Raw genomic sequence first — 21356 nt, 5'->3', positions numbered from 1 at the left:
ATTCCAAATGCTGAAAAATTGCAAAAAAAGTGCGATAGCACTATAGTTTTTGAGATATTTTATTCACTGTGTTCACTATATGGTAAAACTGATGTGTGGGTGTGATGCCTCAGGTCAGTGCGAGTTCGTAGACATCAAACATGTATAGGTTTACTTTTATATAAGGGGTTAAAAAAAAATCGGAAGTTTGTCCGAAAAAAGTGGCGCACGTTTTACGCCATATTCCGTGACCCGTAGCGTTCTCATTTTTCGGGATCTTAGGCTCAATGACGGCTTATTTTTTGCGTCTCGAGCTGACGTTTTTACCGGTACCATTTTTGCGCAGATGCTACGTTTTGATCGCCTCTTATTGCATTTTGCGCAAAAGTTGTGGCGACAAAAAAACGTCGTTTTGGCGTTTGGAATTTTTTTGCCGCTACGCCGTTTACTGATCAGATTAATTGATTTTATATTTTGATAGATCGGGCGTTTCTGAACGCGGCGATACCAAATGTGTGTATATTTTTTATTTTTTTAACCCTTTAATTTTCAATGGGGCGAATGGGGGGTGATTTGAACTTTTAGGTTTTTTTGTTTTTTTTTAATTTTTTAAAACTTATTTTTTTACTTTTTTTTTTTATTTTACTAGTCCCCCTAGGGGGCTATTGCGATCAGCATTCCGATCGCTCTGCAGTATCTGCTGATCACAGCTGGAAGGCTGTAAACAGCAGATACGCTGCCTTTCTCTTTTGCTGTGCCCCGGGCACAGCGAAAGTGAAACCAATTCATGTGTAGTACAGGAGTCATCACATGACCCTGTACTACCATGACAACTATCGGGAGTCACGTGATCGCGTCACGTGACTTCCGGTTTCGGCGGTAAGTAAAACTTTACCGCGATTGCGCTTATAATGGCGCTGTCATGTATTGACAGCACCATTATAAGGGGTTAATCGGCACGAGCAGATAACGATTCTGCTCGTGCCTAGCAGGCACACATCTCAGCTGTGAAAATCAGCTGAGATGTGCGCCGATCGCGGCATGCTGCCGCCGGAGGACCGCGGGCAGTAAGATTATGTCATTTAGGACGTAATTTTACGGCCCGCGGTCGTTAAGGGGTTAAGTCTTTATTTATTAAATGATGATGGATAGGTGGATGATCATAAGAAATGGATGATTGATTGGTAAAAACTATAACAAAAGATACAAATCCATATCAGTACAGGCATATCACAAATAACAGAATGACATACATAGTAGTACTGGTATTTACAGAATCTGCAACATAGAGAGCAATGCATATGACTGAACACAACATTTACACTGCTGAAGCTGCCCTACACCTGCTCTGCATGTATCACAGTCTATGCAATCTGAGTAGATCCACTGCCACTTCACAGTGCCTACATAACAACTGTACACATATTCCAACACAAATATGTAGTCTAGTACAATGATTCCTACCGGGATCCATTAGTCAGGAGGAACGATTGAAGAAAAGGTACTGGAGCCAACCATAGCACCTCTGAATCCTATGGAGGCATCAAGACATCTGCGTCTCCAACTCAGTAAGGGAAGGGAAAAAGGGGCAGTCCAAGGAAGTATCTTTTCCTTAAAGCAACAGGCTCCAAACCACAGAAATACTGTAGAGAGGTATGAGGAAAACATAAGAAAGCCAACAGTGACCTCTTGTGGGCAACAAACGATATTACCCTTATCCTATTTAATGAATAGGAGACAGAACAGGTGTTTATAGCCTTGTGTTGCATAAAAAATAAATCATTTTAAAAAAACGGCGTGGGAACCCCCGTACCCTTGGTAACCCCATCTCTGAATGAGGCTCCATAGGTTCACCATGGATTTTGTCGGAGCTTAGTGGACTTTTTTTAAATAAGAAATTAGTGAAGGAGGGAGAGTGTGGTGGAGTCTTTATTCAAATAAACTAAACTTTGTTTTTTTTTTTCTTTAAACTTACTGGGTTAGTAATATGGGTGTCGGATAGACACCTCTCCATTACTAACCCCTGAGGTTGATGCTATCTGACATTACACAGCTGACATCAACAAAAAAAAAATATTACCCCAATTGCCACTGCACCAGGGCAATTGGGAAGAGCTTGGGCGAAGCGCTAGAAATGCACCAACTGATGGATGTGTCAATTTTGGGGTGGCTAAGGGCTGATATTGTTAGGCTGGGAATTGCCCAATAACCATGGACTATCTCTGCTTTACCTTGGCTGGCGATCAAAAATAGGAGATACCGCATGACATTTTTTAAAACTATTTATTTATTTACTTCCCACCAGCAACCTGGGAGTCAGAGATAAATCCAGGCATCTTCACCATGCAGCTCCCATTTCATTTGAGCGCTGTTTGCATGCATTTCAGCAATTTTCCTGCCCCCCTCAGCCCTCCTAGGGGGGTCTACGGGAAAACTGCTCGAGCTCACCATTGACTTCCATTTTACTTGTAACTCAAAATGAGCCTATGCGAGAGTTGTACCTGTCCGATTCAAGAAACAAGCACTCAAGCAGTTTAGTGCCTACTCATCACTATGGGTGATCAAAAACAGGGGGCACAACGTCAGTCTTTAAAATTATTTAGTTATCTGCTTTCCAGCAGCGACCTGGGAGTCAGATATTTGTACAGGGATCTTCCTCGTGCTGGTCCCATTTAATTTGAGCGCTGTTCTATCTCTTTCAGTGATTTTCCTGCCCCCTCAGCCCTCCTAGGTGGGTCTTCGGGAAAAATGCTTGAGTTCCATTATACTCATAACTTGAATCAAGCCAATCCAAGTGTCGGACCTGCTCAATTTGAGTAACGAATACTCGAGAAGTTTAGTGCTCGCTCATCTCTACTTTGGGTCAATCAGACGTTACGAACACAAAATTGCATCATGGGACCAGAGCGATGCTGAAAAAAAGATAAAAATGCCATAGGGTAAGTATAAAACTAGGGGCAAGGGGCTTAGATTTAACGCACCCCTCTAGTGATGAAAAAAATTCTGAAGTGATGCTATATCATTAATATATTATTTTTTAAACAGATGCATTTTCTGGTTCATGAGCTTTAGAGGATATCTCATTCTCATCCATTTTGGGAATCAGATTCGGCCATTAAGGTCCATGTGGATTCATGTAAAATGGATGACACACTAAACACAAATTTGCCATTCAGAGTTCCATGTGAATTTCATTGTTTTCAACTTACCCTGATGATCAAAAGGGTAACAATGTTTTGAACATTTGACTTTCAGGTTCCATATCTCACCATCCACCATAGTTTTAAATTGAAGACTACATTAATTTTATAGACAATCATCTTGGCTATCTCATATGTAAATTTGACTTGCAACTATTTAGCATATGATTAGTTATGCAGATTCCTTTTAGGTCACTTCATTGTCACTGTTTTGCTCCTAAAAATCTAAATTTTAATTTTTATTATTTCATTAATATTTTGTAAATCCATCTTTGGCTTTCAACACTACATGAATCCTTCTGGGCATGCTCTAGATCAGATTCAAGCATGTCTCGACCGAAATTTGATCCCTGGATTCTGCATGTTCCCAATGTTGGTGCATACTGGTTGACTCACTTGGGTATGTATCTAGTATTATTTTTTTTAAATTCTACCCACAAGTGTTAATTAGGTTGAGGTCTGGGGACTACGGGGGCTAATCCAGCACCTCTACTTCATTGTCATTTAACCATTTTTTCACCAATCTTGACGTATGCTTCAGGTTGTTGTCCTGCTGTAACACTATTTCATCCTTTTTCATACCCATAATATTTAAGTGTATAAAGTAACTAATCTTGTAGGATAGTTACAAATAGCTCAGCACTGAGACCACCATTGATCCTCGTCAAGTATCCAATGCCTTTTGTTGTGAAACAACCACATATCATAAAGCTTCCTCCACTGAACTTGACATTTCCTTCAATTATCAGAACCGATAGTGCCTTTTTCCCTTGTTTCTTCCAGACACATTTTCATTCTTCAGAGCCTAATCTATTGACTTATATCTCATCACTCAAAATCCTGTTTCTAATCTTATGCTGTCCACTTTACGTACTTTTTTGCACATTTGACCCAATGCTTTTTAGGATGATATTGAAGTTAAGGCTCCTTCACCTTTTCTCAGGCCACCATTGTGTGGCACAGTACTTGCATGGACAATGGTGATTTCACTATTATATAATATATAAGCCTCCTCAACTTCCATGTTTGTTTTACCAGAACTGATAGACCTTGTGATGAGCCGACTTGTTGACTCCAATATTTTGTCTGAACATCCACCTCTTGGCTTTTGAATGGATGAATGGACTTAATTTTGTATTCTCCCAACTGTCTTGGCACTCACATGATGCACTTTGGCAATTTTCTTGGATAATGCGGTTTCTCTTTTCTTGGGAAATCTTCTTCTTGGCTGCTTCTGTGACACGCCCGCCCCAGGGCCTTAGGGATACTCGGAACCAGGCCGGAAACTATGGTGGGCCGAGAAACGTACAAACTTCTCTCCCGGTAGATTTATTAGGCGAGCCTGAAGCATCCCCTAATCTAGGGCTCTACACCCTAACTGTGCTCAGTCCTGTGAGTTTTGACACTTCATTCCCCAGGAACCGCACTCCTCTTTTCACCAAAGTTACTAGTGAGCTCCTCACTGACTCCACGTCGACTTCCCACTTTCTAACTGGAACTGACTAGTCCTGTCAACTGTCACCTTCCTTCTCCTCAGACCGACTGCCTGACTGAACTCCCCCTAACTGGTTCTAACCAGTTCTCCTCAACTGCTCACTTTTAAACCTAGCTCCGCCCACTTTACTTACTGACTCCCCCTACGCTCCCTCTGCCAGGCCCCACCCCTACAGGACAGTGAATGGGACTTAAGGCTCCATAACCAGGTATACTGGTCGCTGCTTCTCAGCATTAATGGAGTACCTGCCTTAAACCCTGACCCAGTGTGTGACCTAACAATTTCCGTGTGTTGGGATGTGTTGTTGTGTGAAATCAACACTGATCACCCAGGAATCCAGGATGAGCACAGCACCTAAAATCAGGTGCCATGCCCTGTGGCGACTGAAGCCTCAGGGGCGCCACACTTCTGAATTCGAACCAGTGGTCTTTCCCTTGGGAAACAACCTATAACACACTGAGCTATTAAGGAATGTTAGAACAGATTGTAGTTTGTAGCATACAGGAAGAAAAAGATTTTTCAACACCAGGAGTAAAACAGCAACAATGCAGTGATATGACAAAAATCTGCATAACTAATCATATGCTAAATAGTTTCAAGTCAAATATATGTATGAGATAGCGATGATGATTGTCTATAAAATGAAGGTAGTCTCACACTCAAAGCTGTGGTGAATGATGCCATATGGAGCCTGAAGAATAAAGTTCAAAACATTGTTACCCTTTTGTTCATCAGTGTATATACATTGCTAAAAGTCAAAGGTTAAAAATTGTTCAGTCTACCTGCTTCAGTGAAAAAAAGGGTGAGAAAAAACCTGATGCAACTAGGATGACACCCGAGGAAAAAAACTTGGTCCAATTCTGACACATGTTAACATTCACACAGACGTATGAATGTTAACATGTGTCAGAATTGGACCGTTGGGGTCACGGATTTTGTGACGCACATCCGGCCGCATTAGCGATGCCGTTGCGTGTGACACCGATAAGCGGTTTTGCATCGTTGCAAAAACGTGCAAAATCGCTAATCGGCGACATGGGGGTCCATTCTTAAAAATCGTTACTGCAGCAGTAACGAAGTTGTTCCTCGTTCCTGCGGCAGCACACATCGCTGCGTGTGACGCCGCAGGAACGAGGAAGCTCCCCTTACCTGCCTCCCGGCAGGAAGGAAGGAGGTGGGCGGGATGTTACGTCCCGCTCAGCTCCGCCCCTCCGCTGCTATTGGGCGGCGGTTCAGTGACGCTTCAGTGACGTCGCTGTGACGCCGCACGGACCGCCCCCTTAGAAAGGAGGCGGTTCGCCCGTTACAACGACGTCGCCGGTCAGGTAAGTATGTGTGACGGCTGTTGTGCGGCACGGGCAGCGATTTGCCCGTGTCGCGCAACAGATGGGGGCGGGTACCCACACTAGCGATATCGGGACTGATATCGCAGTGTATAAAGTAGCCTTTAGACAGAAATTGCACTTCAAATGATCATCTGTCGTTATAGCAAAAGTGTGGTAAGGAGCAATGAGCAGTGATGAGCAGTGTGTTCGGGTACTTTTGTTGGAGCACCAGAATTGCAATTTGCTTGACAGTCCACACACATGTTTATCCGAGTGATTCTTCACATTATCTTTTGGCCTATTAGGTTGACAAGTGTATAATGCCCACAAAATCTGCTTTAGAGTAGGTTCACACTATCATGTAAAAAATTGTTCAGAATTTCATCTAGAAAAATTTGACGTTTTTTTTCCCACTTGTCATCTGTGTGCAGTCCATATGCAATCTGTTTGTTTCTTTTACAGCAGCTATTAATCATTTAAAGGACAATTTACCGCTTCCTGTGTTACAAAATTACAATGTACTGTATCTGTAAAATTTGCTTGCTCTACTGAGACTCATCTGCCCTCTGGAAGAAAATCATGCAAGCAGATTCTGTACATAAAGATTTTTTTTTTCCTCTGCATTGCCTTATTGAATAATATTTGTCCTAGTGCAATCCATTTTTCTTTTTAAAGGGAACCTGTCAGGTGCAATATGCGCCCAGATTCACAAGCAGTTCAGGGTGCATATTGCTAATCCCTGCCTAACCGTCCCTGTATCGAGTAGCATACATAAAGAGATCTTTAAAAAAAAGTATTCTAAAGATCCTTTATAATATGCTAATGAGGCCTGGGACTAGTATCAAGGGCGTTACTTCCCTTGGCTAGTCGGCCCCCTTAGCATGTAAGCACCCCCTGTGGGCGTATTAACATGCAAATGAATGCACAGAGTCAGAGGCATGGTCACTCACCTCTCTGCTGTCACTACAGCCGACGCTGGTTTTCATCTCAGTGCACATAATCAGAAGTCCCCGGACGTCCGGTCATGTGCACTATGAAGCCAGGTGTACAAGTCCCGTTTAAACTGGTGTAGTGCGCATGACCGAAGCTCCAAGGACTTCAGATCATGCGCACTGACCCTAAGGCCGGCGTTCTGAGGTGGTGCAACGGACACAGGTACATGTGTCACTGACGATTATGACCCTGGCATTGGGCATTGATTAGCATGTTAGCACGTCCCTGTGGGTGTGTTAACATGCTAAGAGGGCGGAATGAGCGCAGAACTAACACCCTTGCAACTAGTCCCTGCGTTCATTAGCATATCATAAAGGATCTATAGAAATACTTTTTCTAAAGATCTCTTTGTGTGATGCTATAGGCTGGGACGGTTAAGCTGGAATTAGAAAGATGCACCCAGAACTGCTTGTGGATCTGAGTGCATATTGCGCCTGACAGGTTCCCTTTAATGGATATCATTTGGATCAAAAATACGGTCATATGCTTTAGCCCTTAGTAGGATTTTTCTCAATTGCACCATTTTTGATCTGCTATTAACACTTTTGCACTAGAAAACTCCAGTACGGTGGAAATTTTTGAAACAATGGATGCAGATAGTGAGCACCCATGAATAGGTCCTCTTCAAAAGTGCTCAGAATTATTTGAAGAATGGATTTACACTGAAACTCATCTACACAAAACTTGCTTTGATGCTTTTATACAGAAAAGAGAGAATGGAGAGAGAACTACCATAATAAGTTTCATTCTTGTATTTTCACAGTTTGCACAACAATGGTTCTAGTGTGATGTTTTATATTTTGTGTATGTATAATTCCTTGTGGACAGAGCGCTGTATTCTACCGTATATTGTTCCCATCTACGTAAGTGCTTGCTACAGTTTCAATTCTGGCAAGAAACATAAAATATCCATACACCTATTTCCTGAATGGTGCTTACAAACAAAAAACAAAATTAATTAGCCTCATGCATATTTTAATATAAACTCAAGGTAAAAAGGAATCCATTTTGTCATCTGCTGCATAATGTATCATTCAGAGGGGGAGGCAGCGATTTTCTGTCCTTTTCATTACTTTTGCTGTTTGTGGTGTTACAATGGGCACAGTTCCAAGCTTCTATTAAAATAAGTTTTTCCGTAAGAAAGGAGGTCTGCAGTTCTTTTCAAATCATTTCCGCAGGCGTATGTTACAAGACCAAAATTAAATTTACTCTAACAAGACATCAGAATAATGAAGTAGCTACTTTCCAAACAAAATACAATTGCTGCTGTATTCTCACGTACGTGAATAATTTTGGACTGTTATAACAAATAGGTATTTTTGGCTCACTTGACCAAGAATAAATGATTCAAGCAAAAGGACTAAACCAATTTCACTCCAATAGAAAAGAGGAAGCCTTAATATTGTCTTCATTGTTCTTGTCCTTAACTGTGCTGTCTGTTCATACAACAATGAAAATATTTCTGTTTTTTTGATCGTGAAATTAACCCTTCAAGATTCGACTTTTAGAGGAAGCATAAATAAATTTAAGGAAAGCTGTCACCAGATTTGTCCCATATAAACTGTGGCCAGCACTAGTAAGCTCTTATTAGAATGCTGTATATAAGAGCCCAGGCTGGTCTGTATAACACAAAAAGCATCTTTTATTATACTCACCTGCAGGACAGTCAGGTCTAATGGGCGTCACTGGTCTCGGTCCAATGCATCCTCTCTTCCTTCCATCGCCATCCTCCTTCCCAGCTCTGTGTGGATGACGCGTCCTACATCATCCACATAGAGTCCGCCATTATGCTCCTGTGCATGCACAGTTCTCTCCGCCCTGCTGAGAACACAGCAAAGTTCTGAAATGTACAGGTATGGGGAAAGGTCAAAGAAAGCTCATGCATGCACACTACAATATTTTAATTTGCCCTCACCAGAGCAGAGAGAAGGGAGCTTGTGCAGGAGCAAAATGGAGGCCTCTGTGTGGATGACATTGGACACATCATCCACATGGAGCTGGGAAGGAGGATAGTAATAGAAGGAAGAATAGAGCCGCTGGACTGAGACCAGTGATGCCCATTAGACCTGACCATCCCACAGGTGAGTATAATAAAAGATGTTTTTTATGTTATACAGGGAGGCCTGGGCTCTTATGTACAGTATTCTGGAACGCTGTATATAAGAGCTCACTGGTGGTGGCTGCAGGTTATAAGGGACAAATCTGCTGACAGGTTCCCTTTAAGGACAGCAGAGTGTTCCTGTGCAAAAACAATATGGTTCCTTTGCAGCCCAATAGATCATCATGATGCAGAATTACACCTGTTTTTGAGGTGAAAGTGGGTCCTCTTACCTCTTGGGCTCCTGTTCGTTTGCACAGGCTGCATCAATGATTTGTCCTCCTCTGTCAGGGACTGTATAAGTATATGTATGTATGTTTGCATATACTGTATACCGTAGGTAGATTTGGGGGACAATCCTTATTGGGACTTGTGGGACAAACTTTGGCTGTCACTAAGCATTTAAAAAAGAGGTTTGCATATGTGATTAACACAGCTTACTGTAGTCTAGTACTTAACTTCAATTTCTTTTGTTTTTCTACCTGAATTTCAAAAGGCTTATATTTTTTTCTTTTTATACTAAACAAGTCTGTATTGTGGAGAAAGTTGTTTTTTATGACACAATTTTGATGTGTATATACTGTTCTGTATAACATTTCTGAATTTTGTTTTGGCTAGTGTGACAAACCACAGTAATTCCAACACTGTTTTCCCGACTGTTTGATAGTCTAAACAGCCAACCACCCTATGAGTAAGAAAAACACTTGTTTGTCAAATGCAATGATCTTTAAACTGACCTAAAGGGGTTGTCCATTCTAAAATGACAAGTTTGCAATCACTCTACGAGACTGCAGACTTGGGAATCCTCACTTCAGATGCACTGTGCTTTGGGAGGATTTTCAAGTGTCAGAACTAGGTGCGGCAGTCACATGGCCACAAGTATGTGATATGCATACACCCAGCCCAAATCCGACTTAATGGGCTCAGCCTCACTCAATACACTTACATTTTAAATGTATGTCGCAAATTGAATGTGAACAAAATGGTACAATACCTATAGGTAATAATACCTACAAAAACATAGGCCTCAATAATATTTGTTAATGTTAGATTTTTCTCGCCCTCCTCAGCCATGCACCAATGTTTTCTTTAATAGTGGTCCCCAACCTTTCTTACCTTAAGAGCCACATTCAGTTCCAAGAGATAGTTGCGAACTACAGCCAGAACACCCTGATTAGTGACATCCTGGCTCCCACCCCAATCCTCCCACAGTAGTGGCACCCAGAGCCCCCATTACTAGTTTAATGACTATCAAAGCTTTCCTGCAGACACCACAGTGAGACCATGTGCCTTGTTCCCTAATAGGCAGCATTTTTATATCAAGTGGTTCCCACCTTGACCCTACTCAGTTTGGATGGAGTACCTAATGCAAGAATGCCATCACATCCAACATCAAACAAGCCTCTAACTCGCTGTTCCCCAGCTCCAGTCCTAAAGGTCACCAACAGACCATGTTTTCATGATTTCCTTAGAGTTGCACAGATGATAATTTAATCACCTGCACAAATGATGATTCCTACACCTGTGTAATACTAAGGAAATCCTGAAAACATGCTTTGGTGGTGGGTCTTGAGGACACTTGCACTTGCTCTTGCTGTTGGCTAGACCTGGAACTAATGCACCAAGTGAGCAGGCAGCCAAGAGCCATACATCATGGGTCTGCCACCCCCATGTGGCTCCTGAGCCACAGGCTGGGAAGACCTGGCATACAAGAAGAAAGCATTCTTAACCTGAGGGCAGCTTACAGTACCTGCGTACTTTCTTCTATTCAAGTAGAGACACAGCCATTGAATAAAAATACCTATAAAATATGGTAAAATAAAACGTGCAGTTTCTAATAGAATTTAGAAACTTTAAATATTCAGTATAACTAAACATACATCTTTCTGCTAACAAAAAATATGTGTGACCCTAAGAATATAACTCACAGAAACTGATAAAATAAGAAAAACATGGTTAGAATTGTATTTTTCTATTGGATTTCAGAAATCCAAAGCTTTTTGTTACTGGGTCTTCATCTTTATTCTTTTCTTCCTTGCATTTTGTGCTTCTATGGATCCTGAGTCTCTGAAGCAGGAAGAGACATCTGGTATGTTCACTCTAAAATGACACGAATAATTACGCGTTCATGAAAATACACTAAATTATTTTAGCTGGCTTTCTAAGGAAAATACACAGTAATTTATAACTCATAATATAGGCATTTATATTTAAACATTCACAAAGTAACAATAGGAAATATAATTGTTTATTCAATTATATATATTCTGACTAACATTGAAAAGATTACACAATGTCTGATTAATTTTCTCAGAACAATGAAGCTATAGAAAATCTGAGTAATAAAATATTAATTTTTATTCGAATATTATTTAAAATTGTTACAAATATAAAATTTCAATGAGAATTCCACATAAATACAACAGAGACATGGATGTGAGTCAAAAAAAATGTATATACATAATTAAGATAATGCACTTTGCAAATAATCTTTGATATTGTATATAATTATTTATTTAATTTTGTAATCACCCCATGTAATTATTATGAATTCTGCCCTTGAAAAATTATGTGCTCCAGCACCAGTATGTACAGATCACTGTTATATATATATATATATATATTTATTTATATTTAATATATATAATATAAAGGATATATATTTTTTTTTTATATATATATATATATATATATATATATATATATATATATATATATATATATATATATATATATATATTGTATATTACCATAAAGTACTGTATAAAATTTTCTACTCTAAAAATAATCTTTTACTTTGCTTTTTGCCTCACATCCATGTCTCTGTTGTATTTATGTGGAATTCTCATTAAAATTTTAGATTTGTAACAATTTTAAATAATTTTCGAATAAAAATGAATATTTAATTACTCAGTTTTTCTATAGCTTCATTGTTCTGAGAAAATTAATCAGACATTGTGTGTAATATTATAGTATGAAGCTTTTCTACTCAGTGGGGAAATAGCACTAATACATCAATTAATACTAATAATTGATGAAATTAATATTGAAAAGGATAAGGTTATAGAAATCTAAAACAAGGAAATAGCACAGTGAATCCTCTAAACAAAAATACAATCATCCCCCCATATGCAAGCCTTAATATGATACTTAGTTTTGCAATATCAGTCATTGAAGTAGTCTATGTACTGAATATTATAAATAGTCATGCCTCATTCTAGCATTGGAATACTGCCATTTTTGAGACATTGTAACTATTTAAAGATTTCTGGATTTTTTTTAGCATGGTGAGTGAAAAAGGATATTGCCAAGTTTTTGCATAGTTATACAATCATCAAAAATATTCAAACAGATTCTTTTTCCTATGTGAAAATAAATTATGCATGTTGTACCAACTGTACAGTCAGCATCAATAAACATAGTCTTCTGTAAGGAACGCCTGATGTGTTATGTGAGCATTCAAAATTAATTATGCAAACTCGTAATAGTGGCATGCCATAAGAAGATAACCAGCTATGGTTCATCTAACAGTTTATAAATGTAAAAAAAAAATATTTTTCTTAGGTTACTTATAGAAGCATTTTTGTAACAACCACTGTAACAATGACATTTCCAGAAATGAAAGAGTATTGTTAATGTGCACAACAGTTTTGATCAGAATTATTGGAAATGCAGAGCGACTGGATGTTTATAATGTTAACCCGAATACCTGCTGGAGGGTGAATAATAAATTGGTGAGAGTGCTCAGATAATGGAGAGGAAAATAATGCTTAACGAGCACCTGTTATTTGTCATAAAAATATATATTGTTTTTATTTTATCTATTCTAGATGCTGTTGTTCTTCTGTATATAGAGTTGTTCTTGTTTTGTTACTAAACATCTCCATTCTTGAAATACAGTGGCTTGCAAAAGTTTAGCCACCCCTGGTCAAAATTACTGTTATTGTGAACAGTTGAGCAAGTTGAAGATGAAATGATCTAAACAAGTAAAATGGCCTAATGCAAAAGTTTGGACACACTGTATGGTTAGTAACTCCATGCCGGCACTGTCACAGTTAAAGTACTGGCAGGGTGCGGGACACGGCCACGCATTTTAAGAGTGCATCAGGTCACCAGAAGTCATACCATGGGAACACGGGTATGACCTCAGATGACCTGTGTGAAGTCACTGCTGCCAGCCAGGTCCTTCTTGTCAGTGTTTCCCAAAGCCAGGAGAAATCGGACACGTTTTCAATCTCTCCAGACTCGGATGTAGCAGAGCCATGACCGTCGTGGGACCGCATGTGGATTACGTCGAACTTGGCTGTTATTGGGGTTAGTAAAGTGGTGAAAGAGGGTGGTTTTGTATTTTATTCCAAATCAAGGATTTTTCTCAGTGTATGTGTATTTATTTTTACTTATAGGATTAGTAATGGGGGTCTCATAGAAGACCCATTTGCATTACTAATTCTGGGCTTGATGACAGCTTTGCACTGTTATTAGCCCCTCATTATCCCGATTGCCACCGCATCAGGGCAATCGGGATGAGTCAGGTAAAGTCTAATGTATGCTGCATTCTGTGCAGCTGCTGGCTGATATTTTTAAAAAATAAGGAATAACGTTTGGAACACCATTCTAAGTCTGAACTGGGTGCAAGAACCTAAAAAAACATCACTATATGGAGAGAAGGTATGCACACCAGTGACTATGCAAGGGGAATACATGTAATAGCAGAAACTGCTGTGTGAATACTGACATGAAAAATCCAATAGCTATATGCAAGAATGAAAATGTGAAAAATGGAACCTGCATTACTGCCATGAACATATGAATCAAGAGAAATTTAGCTATTGAATTGATCAATGCAATAGAGCCCCAACACTACGCCAAAGTATTTCTCTACGTTGGGGTCCCTAGCTAGTATGTGTCCTCTCATGCAGTTAAAAAACTTGTGGGAGCATGCTCATTAGTCTGAACTGAGGACTAAGGGGCACTTTGCACACTGCGACATCGCAGGTGCGATGTCGGTGGGGTCAAATTGAAAATGACGCACTTCCGGCATCGCATGCGACATCGCAGTGTGTAAAGCCTAGATGATACGATTAACGAGCGCAAAAGCGTCGTAATCGTATCATCGGTGCAGCGTCGGCGTAATCCATGATTACGCTGACGCGACGGTCCGATGTTGTTCCTCGCTCCTGCGGCTGCACACATCGCTGTGTGTGAAGTCGCAGGAGCGAGGAACGTCTCCTACCGGCCTCACTGCGGCTTCCGTAGGATATGCGGAAGGAAGGAGGTGGGCAGGATGTTTACATCCTGCTCATCTCCGCCCCTCCGCTCTGATTGGCCGCCTGCCGTGTGACGTCGCAGTGACGCCGCACGACCCGCCCCCTTAACAAGGAGGCGGGTCGCCGGCCACAGGGACGTCGCACGGCAGGTGAGTGTGTGTGTGAAGCTGGCGTAGCGATAACTTTCGCTACGCCAGCTATCACCACATATCGCTGCTGCGACGGGGGCGGGCACTATCGCACTCGGCATCGCAGCATCGGGCTGCGATGTCGTAGTGTGCAAAGCCCGCCTTAGTCTCAGAAATGACACAATCAGGCTAAGCATGCTCAGTAGGCAAAACACCAGACTTAGACTCTGGCTGGGGTAAATCGGCGTACGCATGCGCACTAGCCGCCTCTCCACACTTAGACGTGGTGGAAGGAGCAGCCAACTGGACGACCCGAGGCACGGCCAAGAACAGCAGTCGGCTCCTGGGCGCAACAGGAACTGCAGCAGGCTGCTTGCAGCTATGGCGGCGCCGATTCGTAACACAGTGGTGCCTCGGTTTTCGTTGATTAATTTTGCACTAAAAATTTGCTTGGGTTTTCGTTGATTGCCTCGGTTTTCGTTTGTTTTTGCCTACATGCAAACGTGACTACGCTGCTAATTTTGTGACAACAAAGGGTGATCCATGCATTCTCCGGCTCTGTGTGGCATTATGTCAGAATCACCCCACTCATCAGTTTCAAAATGTATGTAAGAAATGTAAGATAAAATGTATTTATTGTTTTCATTAGTGTTTTATATCCATTTAATATTCCTTTTATTTTCATTTAATATTCATTTGTTATTGTTTTTAGTATTAAACACTATTTTTATTCTCTATAAAAATGGGTTTTTTTGTATGTATTTTAGAGTGTCTAAAACAAATTACCGTAATTGGATTTACATTGATTCATATGGAAATAATTACTTTGTTTTTCATTGTTTTCGGTTTGATTGAATTCAGACGGGTTATCAGTGAAAACCAAGGTATCACTGTACTGTATATGGTATCTACAAACTCGCAATGACCTGGGGAATCATATTGCCAGGTCAGTTTTACCATATAGTGAATATGGTAAGTTAAAAAAATATATAAAAAACAATAGTGAAATTTTATTTTTGCAATTTCGCTGAACCTGTTTTTTTCTCCCATTTCCCAGTCCAATATCTTTGAAAAAGAATAGTGTCATTCAAAAGTATAACTCGTCCTGCAAAAAACAAGCCCTCATATGCCTATAGTAACAAAAACTGAAAAAAGTTATTGCACTTGGAAACAAAGGAGGAAAAACAAAAATGAAAACTAAAAAATTGCCAATGGTCAACATGTTAAATAAATTTCAGTAAACGTGTTCAATACTTTTTGTATGTGTCATTCCTCATTATTACACACTACATTTATGGACGGCTATGTTTTGATTTCTTTGCCTGTGTGGATTGGATGTGTTATTACCGACATCTGGTGAGAAATTCATGCCAATAGCATGTTTAGAAATATATTTACTTAGAAAACTGGGGCATGTGCAATATTTACTTCACCCTCTGTTTTTTGTAATTGTTTTTCATTATTTTTAGTAGTCTTATAGGAATAAAAAAATCTGACTTTTTTCCACCTTTAGGCTATGTTCACACTAGACATTTTTGCAGCGTTTTTGCAGCGTTTTTTAGCTACGGATTTGCTTTGGTTTTATGCAAATCCATGCTAATAAAATGTTCCTTTTTACAGTTCCAGCAAAGTCTAAGAGATGTCTGAAATCTCATGCACACACACACACACACACACACACACACACACACACACACACAAATCACCTCCAGGATTTTCCTGACAGTTATGTGAAATACCTCCAGTTTTGCTGTGTTATGAAAAGAATGAACACGTCAATTCTTTTCCGCGCTTCTGCTACGGTGTTTCAACCTACTGACAGGTGGACTCACAGATACCCTGGATTTGTGGATTTAACCGGGTTAATAAAAAAACCGGTTGCTGCTCGAAATTGATTCAGGGTATCTGGCCAGCACTTAAAAATGGTAGTGGAAAGGATAGGGGGATTAGAGCAGTTGCACTATACTTACTGAATCACCAGCGCGGCTGTACGTTCCCGTGGCTCCTTCACTTTCCAAGCCGCTCATAACCTTCATTATATATTCACTGCTTACATCTGTGATTGGCTGCAGTCAGACGCGCCCCCAGCCTGTGTCGCGTCTGACTGCAACCAATCACAGACCTGGTCGGGGGGTCTATTGTATAGAGAATGAATGAGACGCGTGTGACGCCCCAGGGCTGTGGGGTACTTGGTCCCGGGCGTGCGGTGCACAGAGTAAAATAGTCGTGGTCGTGGTCGCGGCCGATGCCTGGTTCTGTGACCCTGGGGGTCGGTCCGATAAAAAGGGGGGTGAAAAATAAAAAGGAAATAAAAATAAAAGATTTCTCGACTATGCCACTTGCGGTGTGCGGTCAGGTTATTGAGGCCGCCGCTACAGGGTCCTGCTGGGGCTGATGGAGTAGTGCAGCTTAAGTGTTCTGGGCCTTCTGCAAGCAGGGGACAGGCCCCATCAGTGGATGATGATGGGGCAATGGTAAGGGACAGTCAATATATGTGTGCAGAGACGAGAAGGAAACAGTCCACTCCAGTATTGCAGTTTCAACTTGCCTTTACTGGGGCTGGTACCTGGACCCACTGGTGCTGGTTAGAGGTGTTCCCGCTCCCCTTGTTCTCCATGCCAGCTTTGACCTGGTTGATTGTCCTCCATGCACATTTGTTGTTGATGGGCTTCCATGGACTAGAGCTTCTTGGGAGTCCCTTCCTTTCAGTCTTGGTTCTATTGCAGGCAGAAGCCAAGAAGAAAAAAATCCCCATAAAATATCAAACTTTATTATAAACACAAATTTCAAAAAAGTGCAAGTAAAATCAGGTTATTCATAGCATACACTTCAGGAGACGGGCCCCGGGACAAATTCCCTAGTATCACCCTTCCTGACCGCGGAGGTTGGCACCCTATAAGTAGCGAAAAATGGCACCCCCACTTAACGAGGACTGGCCCTTATGACCCTATACTGATATCTATAGGTGCTGCTGGTCTAATTGAGGGCCTTACAAGATCCACAGTGATATCATCACATCCATCCAGATTAGTAATCTTTACTCCTCATATCGAAAATATCAATATGTTTAATTTCCAAATAGTTATTAAAGACCATAATGGTCAAAACATAAATAATGGATAAGGAATGTAGATTGTTATGACTCAATAGTCATTTTCTAGAGTCATGGCAGCATCACCAGCCTCCCTATGTGAATGCAGCAATAACATATAAATGCTCATCACAATAGATGATAGAAAAAACGGCCAAATGGCCAGTACTTAGCCACACACAGCAGCTAATTGCCCGACGCGTTACTCCCCCATAGCAATCATTTGGAGGTTCATCAGGTGCTGTCCACAATTAGACCACATCAAGATGACACACTGTAATGTCAATACATATGAATTAATATAGTAGCCAAAATATCCACCAAATTAAGGAAATTGTATATGTAGATTCAAGTACTCACATTCTGACAAAGTCATCCACAGAAAACAACGGTCCTCCAGTAAGGTAGTTTTACCAGCTGTAATAATAACAACACATGCAGATAAGCATTCCATCTCCTCTCTCCCATTGTTAGTTTCCCATACAAAGAAGTACTTACTCAGGGATCATGCTGCTCTCAGATAAGAACGCACTCCAACAATACAATGGCTGATGACACATATCCGACCCCATCACCTGGTTTAAACACCCTATACGAGGCTAGAGCTAATGTGGAGCCCAGCCCAGGTCTGCATTACCTTCAAGGACTCCACGTGGAGGGACAGTCTGGTCACAGGTAGGTTGTCTTCTTAGGATTCGTGACGCCACTCTCAGTATTGCGGTCAGAGTGACCGCCACTGCAGATTAGGGGACACCTGGGGCTGATGTTGAATGCAGCTAGATGTGGTAGCCTCCTGAGAGTGAGGCTAGCTCCAGGGCCCAGTGTGGGTGTGTGAAACCACAGGTCGCAGAATGACTCACATGCACAACCAGAGTGTCTTTCAGGGTTTTTACTCATGTCAGGTGGCAGGGTGAATAACCCGGGCGTAGCTGTGATGCACCAGTAGGGAACCAGGAATTCCTTCAGTCTGACTTGTGAGGGTGACTACCGACTCGCCTTCCTAGCTTTGTGTTTTTGGGGTGACCCCGACTTGTAGTCCTGCTGGGGTCGCCCAGGGAAGTTGCTGCTGCCTGTTCTCCCCTTTTTCGGCCCGTCTGCTTGTAGCCTGGACCAGGTCACTCCGGCTGCTTGTGTCGCGGGCGGAGGAGGGGACGCTGCGCTCACCACGCTCGGGTCCGGCGCTGCTGCTGCTGCTACTTGGTGGCTCGAGCGGTGGGCCGGATCCGGGGACTCGAGCGGCGCTCCTCGCCCGTGAGTGAAAGGGATGGTTTGGGTTTTGGGGATATAGTCCGTGATGCCACCCACGGTTTGTGGTGTTAAAGGGACACCACCGCTGCTCTGGACGGGGATCCCGGGAGCGGTGACAGGGAGCAGGTGAGGTGTTTCTCTCCCCTCCGTGGGTAGGGGGGTTTGGTGGTCCCGGGGCCCGGTGATAGCGACTGGAGGGTGGATGGCAGGAGTTGGGGAGGTGCAGGGTCGCGGGGGTGGCAGCGCAGTGCCAGGCGGCATGGTGGTACTCACTCAGCCAGTAACGTACACGGCGTCTCTGGTGAAACAAACAGCTGGATGGACGGGTCCCACAGACGGCTGCGGTGGTCACTCCCGGTAGGTTGGCGGTGACTGTCTCTCCCTGCACCTTTGATGTGTTTTTCGGCCCCCGATGGCTTCCCACTGGTGACCCGCTCCCCAGCGGTGTAGTTGCCAGAGGAGCCCCTTTTGCCCGCAGGCGCTGGCCCTGGGAACTCTAGCTGTATTTCCCTTCACGGTTGAGCGGTTGCCTTTAGTCGGGTCTTTGCTGCTGGGAAACCCCGGAGGTTCCCGTCGCTGATGGATTTGACCGGTTTAACGGCGACTCCAAGCCTGGTCGGGGTCCGTAGGCCCTGCCGAATGGTGCTGGCTTCTCTTCGTTCCCTGGTCCGGTACCGGCGGGCCACCGCCCGACCCCGGTCCTTACGGTTGTGCGTCAATCGGCCTCGCCTGCAGACGGTCACCACCGTCTGCCAACCTTGTTGTGGGTGCCCAGGCCACGTACCTGGACACGGTCAGACTGCTCCTTTACCACTTCACTCCTTCACTCTCACTGTCCCTCACTGTTCTCCACTCTACCCTTTTCCCGCCTCCAGGACTGTGAACTCCTCGGTGGGTGGAGCCAACCATCTGGCTCCACCCCACCTGGTGTGGACATCAGCCCCTGGAGGGAGGCAAAAAGGATTTGTGTGTCACTCTGGTGTTCCTAACCGGGGTGTGGGGTGTGTTGCTGTAGCACCTGTGACGACCTGGCTTAATAGCTTAATAGGTTAATAGCGTCACCTCACTTCTGGCAACAGAATCCAGTCGGGACTCAGACGTATGGAACGTACATGCGTTCCATACTCTGTTAATTGCATCACCACACTTCCGGCAAAAGAATTTGGTTGTGACTCAGACGTGTGGAACGCAATTGTGTTCCATACCCTGTTAGTAGCGATTCCTCACTTCCAGCAATAGAATTCAGTCCCAGGCTCTGTATACGGAGTGTGAAGGCACTCAAAAGCTCGTTCACGTCACCAATCGTGACATACCCCCGACACCAATCGTGACATACCCCCGACCCACATGACCCCATATAGTAATGCATGTGGTCAGAGGGAAGCCCAGAGGCCACGTGCGCTATATATCACATCTCAGATCAAAAACAGGGCTATCACAGTCGTTCCTGTTCCCTAAGGGAGGGATATACTTTACCAAAGCAAGTGAGGAGGGGGAGGAGGGGGGGTTTGGAGAAGAGAGAGAAGGAAAAATATATCAGCGGACAGATTGTGGCTACTATAGGGATGTTAATCAGATATCTTTTCACTAAACTTATGACCTAAATCACTTAACACCAGGTACTATAATAATCATGTATATAGTTAAACATATTAAAGGCTGATATTTCACAACCTATATACTACACTACCACTCCATTGGAGCGTATATTATGTGATTGCTATTTATCAAGGACTCGCATAAAAAATTTATTTCAAATGAAACTGACATAACTGAGCTGTTCATTGAGACCCTCTGGATGAGTAGTCTGTAACCCAAAAATCCAACGGGTTTCTCTCTGAATAATCATTCTATCCCAGTTACCAAGTCTAATTGGGACCGGGACAGTCCCAATGGCCTTAAAGGACAAGGTTCCCACATCACCTCCATAACAGCTGTTATGACGGGCAATGGGGGTGTCCCTTTTATTTCTTACATCCCCCAAATTTTCCCTAATTCTCACCCTAAATTGCCTCTTAGGTGGGCTTTACACGATGCGACATCGCTACCGATATATCATCGTGGTGACGTCGTTAGTGACGTACATACGGCGCCTGGTAGCGACATCGCAATGTGTAAATCCTAGGTGCGACGATGAAGGAGCGCAAAAGCGTAAAAAATCGCTGATCTGTGTCACGTCGTCCATTTCCATAATGTCATTACTGTTGCAGATACGATGTTGTTTGTCGTTCCTGCAGCACCACACATCGCTGTGTGTGAAACCGCAGGAACGACAAACATCTCCTTACCTGCGTCTACCAGCAATGCGGAAGGAAGAAGGTGGGCGGGATGTTATGTTCCGCTCATCTTCGCCCCTCCGCTTCTATTGGCCGGCCGCTTAATGGAGTGGTATTGGGGTATATAGGTTGTGAAATATCAGCCTTTAATATGTTTAACTATATCCATGATTATTATAGTACCTGGTGGTCATAACTTTAGTGAAAAGATATCTGATTAACATCCCTATAGTAGCCACAATTTGTCCGCTGATAT

This window comes from Anomaloglossus baeobatrachus, chromosome 4 (assembly GCF_048569485.1).
Source record: "Anomaloglossus baeobatrachus isolate aAnoBae1 chromosome 4, aAnoBae1.hap1, whole genome shotgun sequence".
Lineage (NCBI taxonomy): Eukaryota > Metazoa > Chordata > Amphibia > Anura > Aromobatidae > Anomaloglossus > Anomaloglossus baeobatrachus.
The sequence above is the reverse complement of the archived record's forward strand: the minus strand, read 5'-3'. Positions refer to the sequence as shown.